This window comes from Macrobrachium rosenbergii, unplaced genomic scaffold (assembly GCF_040412425.1).
Source record: "Macrobrachium rosenbergii isolate ZJJX-2024 unplaced genomic scaffold, ASM4041242v1 171, whole genome shotgun sequence".
In the NCBI taxonomy this organism is placed as follows: Eukaryota; Metazoa; Arthropoda; class Malacostraca; order Decapoda; family Palaemonidae; genus Macrobrachium; species Macrobrachium rosenbergii.
This window is the reverse complement of record NW_027100729.1, coordinates 974,989-990,768: the sequence shown is the minus strand read 5'-3', so window position 1 is coordinate 990,768 and position 15,780 is coordinate 974,989. Positions and strand designations below refer to the sequence as shown.

Sequence of the window (15,780 nt, the reverse complement as noted above, 5' to 3'; positions counted from 1 at the left end):
CCTGGAGGTAGTTACTGCCTAACCACCTTGTTCAAGAGTTTAACGGCCGTTTCCAGCCTACGCCTGAAAGTAATCCCTAATGTAAAGGACCGAGGGTTTGTATATTGTGTCGGAACAAGTGTTCTTTCATGCCCAGTAGCTTTGATTAAAAAACTTGCTCTCCAATTTTAATTACGATCGAGTTTCATCCATGTTGCCAATGCACGATAATTTACAGTATAGAAATTAGCAGCTTGAACATTGTTTTCTCAGCTTCAGCTACAACTTGCAGCTTAAATTTAGCAGTATATTTCCTGGACGATCTTTTATCATACCGAATAAGGATATAATGTAAAAATATTTCAGTCCTATTCTACTTAACGTCATTTGTGCCATAACCTATGGTAGAAAATTACCCACGATGGTTGAAATACCAGGTAAAAACAGTTGTTATCCAATTTGTAAGCAAAACAACAGTTTCTTGGTCGGTTGTTTATGGCTGTATGCATTTACGCAAGAGTATAACGTTACTAATAATTCTTTTATCATTATCATTATTTTACTTTTTTAACTAGAAGATGGGGTAAAGAAATGGAGGAAAAGTTGTCTATTGTAATTTGGTCTCTCTCACTCACTGCCTGATTGAGGAGCTTTGCTGATCTATTACAATGAAGAGCAGAAATTTAAAAATATTTTATAAATACTATTGTCCCTATCAGTATTAATTCAATCTTTGCAAAATCAAATTATCATGAGGCAAAATTATCGTCACTTCAAGCATTACCAGAGTCTTTAATAGTATTATCACAAAAAGTGCATTTTGTCATGAAAATGAGATGAAAATACAGCATTAGTGAATATTTCTCAGTGATGCGCCATTATAAAAATTTTAGGAAATAATGGGTAGATACGTTCCCCAAAGAGAATCTCAAATTCAGAGTTCGTGAATCCGGGGGTTTACTTTAGTCTTCAATTTCACCTTAATTCTGAATAGAGCCATTTTTATGACAACCAGTCTTCAAATGCCACAGCCCTCCAATTTAATGAGCGAAATATCCTTACAGGCCCAGGTAGGCTTCAAATTCACCTTGAAAAGAAGCTGGAAAGAAAATTGGTCCAAATCAAAACCAGAAACTTCAATAAAACCAGCTCAATGAAACAAACAGTAATAAACAAAGGCAATAATGACTCCTGGCCCAACCTAACCTGGCTCTGAGCCCAACTGAGCCCAAGAGACCTGGGTAGGGTTCCATTTGCTTAACCAGAGGAAACTGAAAAGCAAATTGGTCAAAATGAAACCCAGAAACTTCACTAAAATCAGTTTCAAAAAATAATAAAGCTAATACTGACTCCTAAATAGCCTGACCCAGTCAAAATCTACAGAGGCCTGGTTATGCTTTCCATACCATCGAGCAACCAATCCCAAAGCAAAAGCGATTAGGCAGCGACTTTAAAGCCAAAACACAATTTAAATCATGGTTAAATAACAGTTCCAATCAATTAAATCAGGCTTAAATGAATGAACATCACGTTGGCCATAGTAAACCTTTTTCTAACCATATTTAACTCAAAATCTCGAATTTAACCAAATTTTCTTTACTCAAAATGAACTTCAATCACTCAATGACCTCAGCTGACCTTCGGCGTTATTTAAATAAGATTTAAATAATGGAAACAACGGTTTAAATCGATCAAATAACGCTCAAAAAGGACTGACCCAAGGTCTAGAGAATACAAGGTCTTCTCACGGCTGACCCAAAGTTGGGATCTCATGCGCAGGTAGAGGTTGTGACGTTTTAACTCACGGTCCTTAGTGATCTCTGACTGATCAGTTCGTTTACAAACAAAAACTGTAGGCCTTGCTTCCACAGTTTATTTGGTATTGATATTGTCAAGTAATTCAGGCCTTATATTTTTTTTCTTTCTTGCTGCAATTTAGACAGTTTAAGTGATGAGCCAAATCTTGTGCACTAAACGGGTACTTTGAAAATAGGAAAAAATAGGGATCTAATTCTTCATTGATTTTATGAACGAAAAGTGTAGTGTCTTCAAAAAGATGGAGTTATGATAAAGGCACAGATGCTTTATATATGAACAAGCTCAAAAGTGCAATGTGTAAAGGTCAGACCTTTGAAACCGCTTATTCATTGTAATTTACACCGATATAACTAAAATTCTCCTACTTGAATTCACCATTAAGATAGCGAGACTGGATTTCCTATAGTTGGTATGGTTCATGACCTGGGGGCAACAAATATAAGGTTATGGAATTCAGTAGGCAATGAGATGTAACTAGGCTAATCCAACATTGTTAATCCTGTGGATTATTGCAGGGAAATACATGTATTTGCCGATGCTCCCCACTTTGATAAAACTCATCAGAAACACTTCACTTTTCAGACCATGGATCTAGGTTATCGGACTGTAGGACTGCTTACATTGAGTCAGGGACTAATTAAGAAAAGTAAAGGTGAAATAATGACAACTCGAAAACTATTTGAGAAAGCACTGAAGTGTTGGGTATGGAGGGTACGACAGTGAAATTAGCGTTACAGTTACTCTAACTCAGTTCAAAAATCTCAAACACTTCGGAGAAAAAGGTCTGATTGTGGATAGGCACTGGGAGAGTGCAATCCAGTTCATTTGCCTTGTTGATAAGTGGTTTGATTTATTCAGTTCTGGAGTGCCTTTCGATAGAAAGTCTTCACGGAATGCTTAGGGCTAAGGGATGAAACCAAAACAAATCCTGCGCGTGAGAAGACCTTGTATTCTCTAGACCTTGGACTGACCATCGTCACCTTCGCCTTCAAGAGACGGGAAATGCCTCACTTCATTCAACCATAATTAACTCAAAAAACTCAAATTTAACACAAATTTTAACTCACAAAATTAACATCGAACGTTGATTGACCTCGGTTGACCTTCAATTCAACCATTCGGTCAATATTTCCTGTTGAAATTGATTGATTTGTGGTCGATTCTTCGTATTCAGTAACACACGAAATACGGTTTGTTTTGTTTACGTTACTCGGCCACTTTCCACCCAAGACTATTTGAGTCTGTTTGGGTTAATAATGGCGTTTTTAAACGTTATGGATTTATAAAAATGCAATAATTATAATTATATTACATGATTCTAATATAAAATTCATTTATTTTACTTATAAATTTAATTAATGAAGCATTTTTGGCGAAGCAATTATTTTCTACCTTACGTATTAATTTGTATTAGTATTAGTGGATGGGATTGTGCTTTGAAACGGCTCCTCCTCCGTTGCTCGTTTTATTCCTCTTTTTGTGTGTTTAAGTTTTTGTCTCTGTAAAGCCACAATTCTTTTATCAATTCTTTCCCATTTTCAGTTTCCTCTTTCTGCAGATCTTTAAATAAGAGTATATTAGCTTTCAATTTCTCTTTGTTTACCGATATGGCTGTTGCACAAAACTCTATCTTATATGCTGGGCAGTAGAGTAAGACATTCTGTATCTTCTTCCCCTTTTATCCTAGTCCTATCTTTTAAGTTGCCCAGTGTGCCTGGTCTAGCCCCACTGGTCAGCATTGTTCTCCCAGTGTTATCATACCAGGTTTCTTCTCTCGTGTTTCCTTTATATCTTCTGCAGATTCTTCATGTTGTCTTGTCATTCATTTCTCCCCCATGCTTTCCTGTCCAAGTTACTGATTGTTTCTTTTAGCTGCTTATTGACCTTCAAGCGATTCAGTTTTACTTAAGTTTATGTTCAGTTATTTCATATAGTCTCTCTTTCACTTGCAGGACCCAAGGGGCTTCTTGTTTTCATACTGATCCCTGGTTACTCCTGTAGGAGCCTGTTTCCACCACTCTCAAGTGTGTGTTTTGGATAGATCAGTCTGTTCTCCACATCTCTTGACTGGCAGGAAGGAAGGAAGGAAGAAGAGGCCCTATTTCTGATCTTAACGCACAACTTGCTGTGTAACTTGGTGCTGTCAGGATTGTTATATAGACTTGATTGTCTACTTTTTGTAGTTCATTTACGGTTTCTCGTCTTAGAGTTTCATGACTTCCACGGCTACATGAAGGATGACATCATCACTGATCCTTTCCAATAGAGTTTTCCCGTCTTCACCTGCTGCAGCTTTTGCTGATGACTGCATCGGCCATATTTGCTCTTCTCTGCTCTGCTTTGATTTGGTCCCTTTTTGTCTTCTGTCCTCTGAGGCTTCTTTTGTCTTTCATGCTGCTGGTCGTCACACCCAGGTGGTGTCTTCTCTGCTTCTTAATATTTCTATTCCTTCTGTGTGCTGCATATCTTCTACATCATCAATACCATACCAGTCTTTGAATATTAACATATTGCTTTGTCTGTTTATATTGATGCCACACTCGCTTGCTATTTCCATAAGGGTTTGTATTGCTTTTGTTACTTTTTCAAGGGCGTCCTAGGATTAATCCATCGTCTGCATATACAGTAATAGTGCCACTGTCCTCAGAACTTCATTCCTGAGGCCTCTCGTTGTACTTTCTATTTTTTTGAGCAGAAAGAATATGGTTGAGCCATTTCACCTGTGCATTATTGCTTTTGTTACATTTACCTCAATACTTTTGTTCTACATTGCTCATGCACAGACTTCTTGTGTATGATATGCTGCAGAATGGCGCAGCTCATGCAATTGTTCGATGGGGTAGGTACAAAAACATTCTTATGAAATATATATATATATATAAAATATTATATATATATATATATATATATATATATATTATATATTTATATATATATATATATATATTTGTACATGAGGTGTATCAGTATATGTTATAATATGATTAAAGTTTTCAGAAGCATTAAAGGAAACAGACAGACCTCTGCCTTTGTACACATTGCTCTTACCTGACTTTGCAATTTTTGCTCACTATGTCTGCAGATATTTTGGCCACTTATTTCACTAGATAAATTGTGAAAACTTTCTAACACTGTATGGCAACTGTATTTGCAGGTTAATCTGGCCTCATGATAGCACAGGCTCTTGTTCCTAAATCTGCCTGTAATTTGTAGAGCAAGCCATAGGTCCTATACAGGTGATCAAGAGGTTTATGCTGTTGCAACAGTGTCTGAAATTACTGGTGGATATTACTCCTGCACTGACAGAGAGAGAGAGAGAGAGAGAGAGAGAGAGAGAATTGAATGGATTATAGAGTTTAGGCCAAAGGAAGGTTTGAAAGGTGTAACTGGAGGAGAAACCCAGAGGTCTAGCAGTTGCAACATCCCATGTGTCCAACAAGCTACAGGTGTGGGATTCCTTCCTCAGCTCTTCCAGACCAGGAAGGTATTCCTGGCTGGGCAGAACCAACCAGTCGGTTCAGAGAATTACCCAGACTCCCCCACCAATAGGTAAGTCTCCTACGTAAAGAACGAAGGCTTGTATTTATGTAGAACAAAAAGCAAATTTTTTAGTAATTTCTATTTTTCCTAAAATACAAACCTGAAGGTCTTTGCATTTACAGCCCACCTTAGCCACCTCTCACTCTGGTACAGTCGGGGAAAAGATTTCTTTTACCCCTAGAGTTCACGAGACATTGTAAATAGCAACGCCGCTTTTGTTTATGTAGTTTAGTAGTAGTACTATTAGCTGATTGGTGCAGACGTCTCCTTACCAGTTAATATATATTTACTTACATATTCCAAAAAAAACTAAAATACGTTGGTAACAAAAAATAAGTGTGAGCAATCTGCAACGTGAAAAAATGGATTTATAAGTGCTTTTTCTCAGGATTATATAAAACGCTTAAGAAGGAAATTACGTAGAGCAATATCATCATGCAGTGTCGTTTGGCTCCTGAGACTGACAGAGGAGACGAAGGTGGAGGGAGAAAGGTTGGAAGGAGGTAGAAGTTGTTCGGTGGCGGGTAGGGAAGGTGAACTGCCTACTCAAACCATGCATAGCTTCGTTAACGATTTTGCTTATAACCCCAGACTTTAGAAGCTACTGTGGACTTTCCATCTCATAAATAGATACTATTGCTACAATTACTAAAAATAAATATCGATGCATTTACTACCAAATCACATTCAATGTCCGCAACCCATTTTTTCAAGACGAGAGAGAGTTGATATCATGTAATCACACAAATATCTAGCGAATGTAATTGCTTCTTAATGACATCACATAAATTTATTTTGCTCATCTACTTTCTTGAATGTGGCCAGCATTCTTTATGAGATTAATGAGCGAACAGCCAAACCATGCCATTGCCCCAGCATATACGTGGAAGACAAGTTCTTTCCTCATTACTCTATTGGAAGATAATTTAAGAACCACGGTCAGGCAGCCTTTATTAAAGGATGGGATGAACACCAAAAACATATATCTTGTTAAATATCGTCTAATTAATTTATATATATATATACATATATATATTATATATCTATATATATATATATATATATATATATATATATATATATATATATATATATATAATATTATGTAATCCACTTACAGCTTCACCCAGCGTTGCTGACCGAGCGATTATTGTGAAATATACCGATATTAGTATAAATTAAATGCTCTCCGCTATACTGCTGTTCTACTTCAACCACACGTGCAGAGTGACCTTGGGTGGATGGATTCCACCTAAACTATTAAGATTGGTTGCAGATGAATGACACTTTTCTCACTTGACAGAATCCAGATGCAAGTTCTTATGAAATCATCGGAGGTCACATTCCAATTTTGGTCTGATGGTTGGCTGCACCATCAGTGACTCCAGCCTTGGCTCTGAGATGCAGATATTAGCTTTAATAGCAATTATGCTTCAATTACTTGATGCTGGTCATTGATCAATTATAGACACGCCAACACATGTAAATGATATATAATATATATATCAATATATATATATAAAATATATATATATATATATATATATATATATATATATATATATATATATATATATATATATATATATATATATATATATATATATATATATATACTATCAGTATATGGCTAACATATATATTATATATATATATATATATATATATATATATATACTATATATATATATATATATATATATATATATGCTGAACTTTTTATATGATAATATGTATATATATATATGTATAAGTATATATATCAAATATCTAAGTGAATATCATATGGGTGTTTATGATTTTTTCGTATTTAAAAAGATATTTATTTTGTCTTAGCCAACAACTAAAGACATGAAATTTGTGTGCAACAATAAGCTTATTTTATTGTATGCTATTTTGAATGTTTCTGTAAGGTAAACAAATAAGATATACATTCTGTATCCCATGCTATAAAGAATATTAACTAAGTATTATTTGAAAGTAAAAGAGTGTTTAGCAACAGTTAGTGGCTGATAAATTATAATTAAAACTGTGGCATAATAAGATTATATTGATAGTAAAAATAACTCCATATTAAAAGTTTTCCGAGTGATCTCAACAGCGTTCGGTGGAAAGGAAACTTCGTTCTTAGCTGACCTCTCTTGGCCCTTCTTCTTGGGTAGACATCCTATATTCTTGGCCACAAAGAATGAGCTAAAAAATGTTATCCGACAACTGCTACCAGGTATTGTATGCCTAAAAATAGAATTCCTGTGAGGACCGCCAATACATTTAATGATATTTTTATTAATTCCAATATCTCTGCCCATACATTAGTATTGTAAGGTGTCAAAGAAACGAGCAGGTAAAGGTTACTGCTGATTTATTACAGATCCAGGCGGCTTATATTGCGGCCGACTGACGCCGGGCCGTGAGAGACAATGGAATTGACTGTGACCTGAGGTCGAAACAATAAACAATAATATGCAGTGAACGAGTACGAATTACAATACGAAATATACAGAGTTACAATATAGATACAGTCTTGATGCCTGTGAATGAAGAAACATGTGATACACAATGTGTGACATTCGTATAAATACCATAAAGTAAAAATGATTAAAATGCGTGACCTGGCACGTTTTAGGCGTGACTAATTGAGCTTGAAGAAAACGGGAAGTCACCAAAGAAAACAAGCTCAGCGGAGACTTAATTAATGGCGCCGCCGAAACACTATCCTGGCGCCGAATTGGTGACTTTACAAATACTCCCCCCCCAAGACGAGGGACGCGTCTGATTAATCCCTGTACCTGGTGGGACGCTGAAGGGTGCCGCGGCTCCTTGAGGATAACTGAGGGGCCTCCCGCCTGTGAGGCTGCTGTTTGGGCGGTCCCTTCCTGGGCGGCGCGCCTGCGGTGGTGAGGGCGTGCTGGAGTGCGTTTGGGCGGAAGGGGTGCTGCGTCGCTGCCGGGACTCTCCGACAGGAAGGCGGGCTTTAGCCGGTCTATGGAAACCCAGTCGTTCTTGCCTGGAAGTGCCAGCCGGAACGCCTTGCTGTTCCGCTCCAGCACGCGGAAGGGTCCCCTATAGGGCTTAGTTAGTGGTGGACGGACGGCGTCGACTCTGACGAAGACGTGGGTGGCGGATGACAGCTGTGGCGGCATGAAGGTGGTTGCTCTGTCGATGTATGAGCGCCTGCAGGGGGTGAACTTGCCGCCACGTCGCGGAGCCTCTGCAGAGATGGGGAGTGGCGATCACCCGTCACGAGCTCTCCCGGCACCACGAGGGGTTCCCCATAGGTTTGTTCAGCTGCGGATGGGGTGCCGTCGGCTCTGGGGGCGGTCCTCAACCCGAGGAGGACCCACGGCAGCTGATGTTTCCAGTCCTCGGCGGTGCAGCGGGCCATGAGGGATGACTTTAAGGACCTGTGGAACCGTTCAACCAGGCCGTTGGCCGCTGGGTTGTACGCTGTGGTGGTGTGGTGCGTGGTTCCCAGCAGTTGAGCCAGGGCAGACCACAGCTCGGAGAGGAAAGCGGGGCCCCTGTCGGTTGTGATGTGGTCCGGGACGCCGAAGCGGCTAACCCAACTGGAGAGCAGGGCCTGGCGCACGCGCGCTGGCGGTGGCTTCTTGCATGGGCGTGGCCGGGCCACCTCGTCGAACGGTCTACCACCGTGAGGAGGTATCTGGATCCGCCTGATGGGGAAGGGGCCGACGACGACGTCGATGTGGATGTGGCCGGCGGCGCCCTGGCTGTGGGAACTCGCCTACCCCCGACTGCGTGTGACGACCCACTTTACTGGTCTGGCACTGCAGGCACTGTTTTGCCCAGGCTGTGGCGTCCTTTTGCACCCCGTGCCAGACGAACTTTTTTGAAAGCAGTTTGGCCGTGGTCCTGCCGGAGGGGTGTGAGAGGCCGTGGATGATGTCAAATACCTGGCGGCGGCGTGAGGCTGGAACCAAAGGGCGGGGCTGGCCTGTGCTGATGTCACAGAGCAGGCTGGGGCCTCCGGGGGCGAGGGTCACGCCCCGCCACTTGAGGGATGTGATGGCGGTGCGGTATGCTGGGGTTTCTGGGTCAGCGGCCTGTTCTCTGGCAAGGTCCTGGTAATCTACACCAAGCTGCACTGCGTTCAACTCGACTCTGGAGAGGGCGTCTGCTACGGGATTTTTCTTGCCGGGAGGTACCTGACGGAACAGGTAAATTCGGCTATGGCTGAGAGGTGGCGCTGCTGTCTGGAAGACCATGCGTCCCCTGCTTCGTGAAAGCGTGAACCAGTGGCTGGTGGTCTGTGAAGATTGTGAAGGGCGTCCCCTCCAGGAGGAACTTGAAGTGCCGAACTGCGCGGTACATCGCGCAGAGTTCCCTGTCGAAGGTGCTGTATCGGGACTCTGCGGGATTGAACTTCTTGCTGAAGAAGGCGATGGGCTGGGGCGCCGTTGATAATTTGCTCCAGAACAGCACCGCAGGCAACGTTACTGGCGTCTGTCGTCAGCTGGAGGGGAGCCTTGGGATCCTGGTGTGCCAAGGCGGTTGCCTTGGTGAGGGCGGCCTTCGTCAGGGAAAAGGCCTGCTGCTGGCTGGGTCCCCAAGACAGGGACTTGGTTGACCTTTTAGGACTTCCGTCAGGGGGCCGTGGTGTGCGCGACCCGGGATGAAGCGCCTGTAGAAGTTTACCATCCCAAGGAACTCCTGGACGGCCTTGATGGAGGTGGGTGTCGGGAACTTTGCTACGGCTGCCACTTTCGATGTAAGAGGGCGGATGCCTGTCGGAGATACCTCGTGACCCAGGAACTCTGCTTTCTGGACGCCGAAGGTACACTTGTCAAAACGGACGACGAGGCCGTTTTCTTGGAGGCGCTGGAGGACTGCTTTGATGTGCCTCTGGTGTTCGCTGTGAGACCTGGAAAATATGAGAATGTCGTCGACGTAGCAGACGCAGAATTTTAGGTCCCCCAGGATGCTGTCCATGAGCCGCTGGAAGGTGGCCCCGGCGTTCCTCAGCCCGAAGGTGGAGAAGGCGAACACATAGGACCCGAAGGGCGTGATGATGGCTGTCTTTGGTATGTCCTCTGGCGCAACAGGTACCTGAAAATAAGATTTAAGAAGGTCCAATTTAGTGAATATTTTGGCCCCGTGAAAGGAGGCCGTGAGGTCTTGCATATTGGGCAGAGGGTAGTGGTCGGGCTCCGTTGCAATGTTGAGCCGTCTGTAGTCGCCGCAGGGTCTCCAGGAGCCGTCCGGTTTCTGCACCATGTGGAGGGGGGAGGCCCATGGACTGGAGGCTTTCCTGCAGATGCCCATCCGTTCCATCTCCGCGAATGCTTTTTCGCCTCCTGAAGGCGCTGAGGGGAAGCCTGCGGAACTTCGCATGTGTCGGGGCCCTTTAGTCACTATATGGTGGTATATGCCGTGCTTGGCTGGGGCCCCGGGGACTTGGGCGGCTCGGGCTTAAACACCTCAGGGAACTCCGACAGAAGGTGTGCGTACTGGTGGGGGGCGACGGCGCTGATGGTGGGTCTGGGTCCCGCCGTTAACGGGAGAGACCGGCAGGAGTCGGTATCGAGGAGGCGCTTGCGCCCCACGTCGACTAGCAGGCCGAAGTGCGCCAGAAAATCGGCCCCCAGGAGTGGGGTTCCTACGTCCGCGACGATGAAGTCCCAGGAGTAACTCTGGCCAAGGATGGAGATCGACAGGAGCCTGGTGCCGTATGGGGAGAGGATGGGGTTCCGTTGGCGGCCGTCAGGAAGGCGGCCGGGTCTGGTGTCTGGTTGCGGTCCTCTCTGGATGCTGGGAAGACCGACTTAAAGGCTCCTGTGTCGACCAGCATCATCCTGCCGGAGACGGTGTCGCGGACGTAGAAACCTACTGTTTTTGAGGCCCTGGGTTCTTCGGCTGCCATGGCGGCCTGTCCTGCTGGCCGCCGCCACCCCCGTTTTTTGAACGGTTGAACGAGCAGGGCGGCAGGCAGTTTCGGGCGTCCTTTCCGAACCACTTGTGATAGCGACAGAAGCCCGGGACCACCGTCTACTGTGGTTCGGTGGACGTCTGTTGGCGATGGCGTTGACGGGCTGCTCACGTCCTCTTCAGGCTGGACGGAGCTGACCGGCTGAGTGGCCGGTTTTAGCCGCTGTGAAGCCTTGACGGAGTCTGTGAGGTGTTGTGCCGCCTCTGAGGTCCTCGACAGGCATGGTGTAGGGGTGAGCGATCTGGTTGCGTACTTCCGGGAGGAGTTGGCGAAGGAAAATTTCCCGTCTGAAGCTTATCTCCTGCCGCTTGTTTCGTGCCACCCAAGACTGGTGTTGACAGGAGATCTACGACCATGCCCCAAGCGTCTCTTGGATTGAGGTCGTGGCGTGGATTATTGGCAAGGTCGATAGCACGGGCGGCCCGCCGGCGATGGGCAGGAGCAAGCTTCGAGGAGGAACTTTTTGTGGTGCTGTATGTGAGGGTGAGTGTTTTGGTACCCGCGAGATGAGTTTGTTGTACACGTCCTCCGGAAGGGCGTTGAGCACTGTGTCGGCCTGTAGGATTTCGTCCGTGAGGTCCGCGATTCTGAAGTGGCTCTCCACCCTGCGCAGCCACCTCGATGGGTTCCCCTGCGTAAACGGCGGCAGCTTTAGGGTGAGGGCGGCCCGCGATTGTGTTGCCCGGCCGTCGTGTGTTCGGGGCGCTGGTGTGGAGTTGCGGGAGGGCCTCGATGCGGGGGCGGGCGCGGCTGCGATGGGAGGTAGGTAAACCTCGGAGTCCGCGGGGTCCGCGTTTAACTGCATGAAGGGGGGATATCCGCGTCCATGCTCGCTCCTTTGACCCCTTACTGGAGTGGGATATCGGCGTCAGTACGCACTTTGCGTGCGCCGTGTGGTTCCGCTAGTGACGCTGGTGGGGTATGCCGACGCAGAGTCAGCACGCTCAAACGCTGGTTACAGCGCCGTGTTTAGGCCGCTAAGAGCGTTTTTGGAGAAATCCTGGAGCCAAGACTGAGTCGCCGTGTGAGTCCGCTAATGGCTCCGGGATACTCCGGGGGTCACCACTGTAAGGTGTCAAAGAAACGAGCAGGTAAAGGTTACTGCTGATTTATTACAGATCCAGGCGGCTTATATTGCGGCCGACTGACGCCGGGCCGTGAGAGACAATGGAATTGACTGTGACCTGAGGTCGAAACAATAAACAATAATATGCAGTGAACGAGTACGAATTACAATACGAAATATACAGAGTTACAATATAGATACAGTCTTGATGCCTGTGAATGAAGAAACATGTGATACACAATGTGTGACATTCGTATAAATACCATAAAGTAAAAATGATTAAAATGCGTGACCTGGCACGTTTTAGGCGTGACTAATTGAGCTTGAAGAAAACGGGAAGTCACCAAAGAAAACAAGCTCAGCGGAGACTTAATTAATGGCGCCGCCGAAACACTATCCTGGCGCCGAATTGGTGACTTTACAGTATCATCTCCAAACTCCTGTGTATCTGTTGGGAATTCAATATTTCCAATCATTTGATTCATCCATATTCTCACAAAAAATTCTTATTCTTTTCTGATAACGATATACAGAACAGTTGGCTCTTCAAGATACAGCTACTTTCCCTCCGCTGTTGGATTGAATTACACAAATTTGACTGAATTTTCAGCGTAGAATAGATGATATTCAAAGAAAAATATTTGGTTTACACAAAACAGATGATGAGCCTCATTGCATGTGTCGGTAAACGAATTAATACCCATAATTGTAATCAGCCAATCAGAGGTACCCTTACATCCAGTCATTCATTTGAAGTTTTATGTAAATATTTGAATTCTAATGTAGCTAATTGTGGTGAAAAACATTTTAACGGGACTGGTCAAGGTTATGGTATTCAATAACTGAGTTAAGAAACTGAAAGAAATGAACAAGAAAACTGCACTTTTATTACAAAATTTTATAATAGAAGTAACTAACATTTACCCACTCTCTCTCTCTCTCTCTCTCTCATTTCGTGTATATGAATAGGTCATGTTTATCAATATGATTTTGTAGACATTGTATTGATATTTATTTTCAGTCGTTGCAGCTACATTATTTATAGTTTCAATGGGAAATCAGAACTAGCTTCAAAAGGTTTAGGAGTTAGGAGAAAAATCGTTAACGAGGCTATGAATGCTTTGATAGTTCATCGTCTCTTCCTTACAAAACACTCCTCCCTGTTCCCGCAAACCTCTCCCCACCTCCCCTCCCCCGCGTCCCTCCACCTGTCCATTTCCTATGTTAGTCTCAAGAGCCAAACGCAAATGTATGATGATTTTACGTTATGTAATTTCCCTCTGATACAAGGTCTTACATAATCTTTAAAAATCACCTATGAAATCATGAATCGCGTTGTTCTTTGTTCGTAAACTTTTTTCTTTATCAGGTCATTTAATTTCTTTTGAAAAAATCAAGTGAATATATATTAACTGGTCAGGAACATCTCCACCAATAAGGCTTGCCTTTGAGAAGAGAGAATTCATTCATACTTTCAACAGTGCAGCAGATTGCTGTAAAAATCGTTCAGATAGTGAAACAAGCATGAAATTTGGCACAAACATTCCTAAGACTACGCTCTCTTAGAAAAGGGCGCTGGCCACCTGAAAATCCAAGATGGCGGCTATTTTTCAAAATGGCCGCCATCTATGTTGAGATTCACTGGTTTGGGAGCATCTGTTGGATGGAATATGCCAGTTTTTTTTTTTTAAACCTCGACTTTTAGGTTATAAAATGTTCCATACCACACATTTTATTGAAAACCCTTACTAAATGAATTGTAACCAAGATGGCGTACAAAATGGTTGCCATAAAAGTTTTTTTTTTTATCCACAGCGCTAGCAGACATAGAGACCAACTGTTTTTATTTAATGGTATATTCATGTGATCAGACAGTTTAACTAATATGCTATTTTCAACTGAAATAGTAATGGTATGGTCACATACAACATTGTGTCTAAGACTGTAACCATAAAAAGAAAAGAAGAGAAATATGGACTAAACGTTAACCAATCTATGTATAGGTCTCTCAACCTACACCTTTGAAAAATTCGAGGATAAGAAGGTAGGCATAGCATGACACGTTGGATGCTCAAGCTAGATTATCTACTGAAGAGAGGGCAATATTTATCTAGACTTCACATTTGCAAGTGCACAGAGCTGTGCAGGAAGACCCAGCTTGTAGCACTTGCACCTTTCCCGACAGCCTGCTTTGCATCCACATTTGGTAAGCTGTTGGCAACTTTTGGCTAAGGGCGAGTTGGTTGTCCAGAGGACTTGCCATGCTTCACCAGACTTTTGCCATCCCCACTCAGCAGGGTTCTCTGGCTGTGGCTGACACTGGGTGGCCTGCCCCACACACAACCAGCCTGACGCAGCACGCTTGGTGTGTTGGAGGAGAGCTCCCTGGTTGGTGGAATGGCCTCATATGCCCTTTGTTTTCTGGCAAACATATCAAGTCTAGCCTCATCCACAGTGCCAGCAGTGCTGGATCTTTCATACATAAGTATGACAAACCTCTCCAGGACCTTCAGGTCACTCTCTTCCACTCTGAGAGGGTAGTGACTCAGTTTGGAGAACACAGTGGAGGCCTCTGGAAAGATGTTCCATGTCTGCCAGGCGGTCTTCTTGCCCTTGCTCCGAAGGCTGACACTGTATCACAGCCTGTGAACGCATGGAAGAAGAGCATGCCATTCACCTTCTCCTGGCCCAGAAGAGTTGCACAGGTCATGCACAGCAATCCAGAGCAGGCTCTGGCCTTGGCCAAATGCCACCCATAGCTTCTCTAGCCCTAGATTGTGGAGAGTGGAGAAAGCACTGACTGCAACGACAAGAACATCTGTGTCATTTGCTTTAACCGTGATGGTCTTGGCTCCATGTTCTGTGGCATATTTGGCATGGAGAAAGATGCGGGTGTCAGCTTCCTCATGAGAGCACTTTTCCAGTCCCTGAAGACTAGCCTCATGAGTGCTGAGGACAGCAGACCCTTTCGTGGCAATGACAACATTTGTGGCAGACATCTGGGCAACTTTGTCTGCCAGGAACTGGAACAACTCTGTCTTGTTGGCATCGTGTCTTAGGAAATTGCGCCAGTTGGATGGAATTGTGTTCTTGTCTGTCACCTTGCGCCTTCCTCCTTGACCACGTTGGAGCCTGGTCTCAGCTTTGAGGCTGGATGTATTGTATACATCAAATACAAGATGTGATGATGTGTACTTGCTGCTATAGGATTGTATCACAGGCAAGAAGTCGCAAAGTGCATAGCCCTCAAAGGTCTTTCCTTTCTTTGGTGGCAAGGCATGGACCAAAGCTGATCCATCTACAATGAGGACATCAGTCTTTGGTTCTTTGTCTTCTAGTGTAACATGACTCTCCAGGACCGAGGTCAGCTGAGACTTCTGACATGTGTACAGCCTACCACCCTCACTAAGGGAAGCTGGGAATGTTTGAT

General features: G+C 44.0%; 2 protein-coding genes across 2 annotated transcripts in view; one reads left to right on the top strand and one right to left on the bottom strand.

The window, feature by feature from the left end:
- The window catches only part of LOC136838134 (zinc finger protein 91-like), a 265,765-nt gene extending 262,706 nt beyond the window's left edge, over positions 1–3,059 (bottom strand). Inside the window, exon 1 of the mRNA XM_067102988.1 lies at positions 2,865–3,059. The gene's annotated coding sequence lies outside the window, so the exon portion shown is untranslated. The remainder of the gene's footprint in view (positions 1–2,864) is intronic.
- The window catches only part of LOC136838132 (cAMP-dependent protein kinase catalytic subunit PRKX-like), a 73,835-nt gene that overhangs the window by 23,456 nt on the left and 34,599 nt on the right, over positions 1–15,780 (top strand). The window lies entirely within an intron of this gene.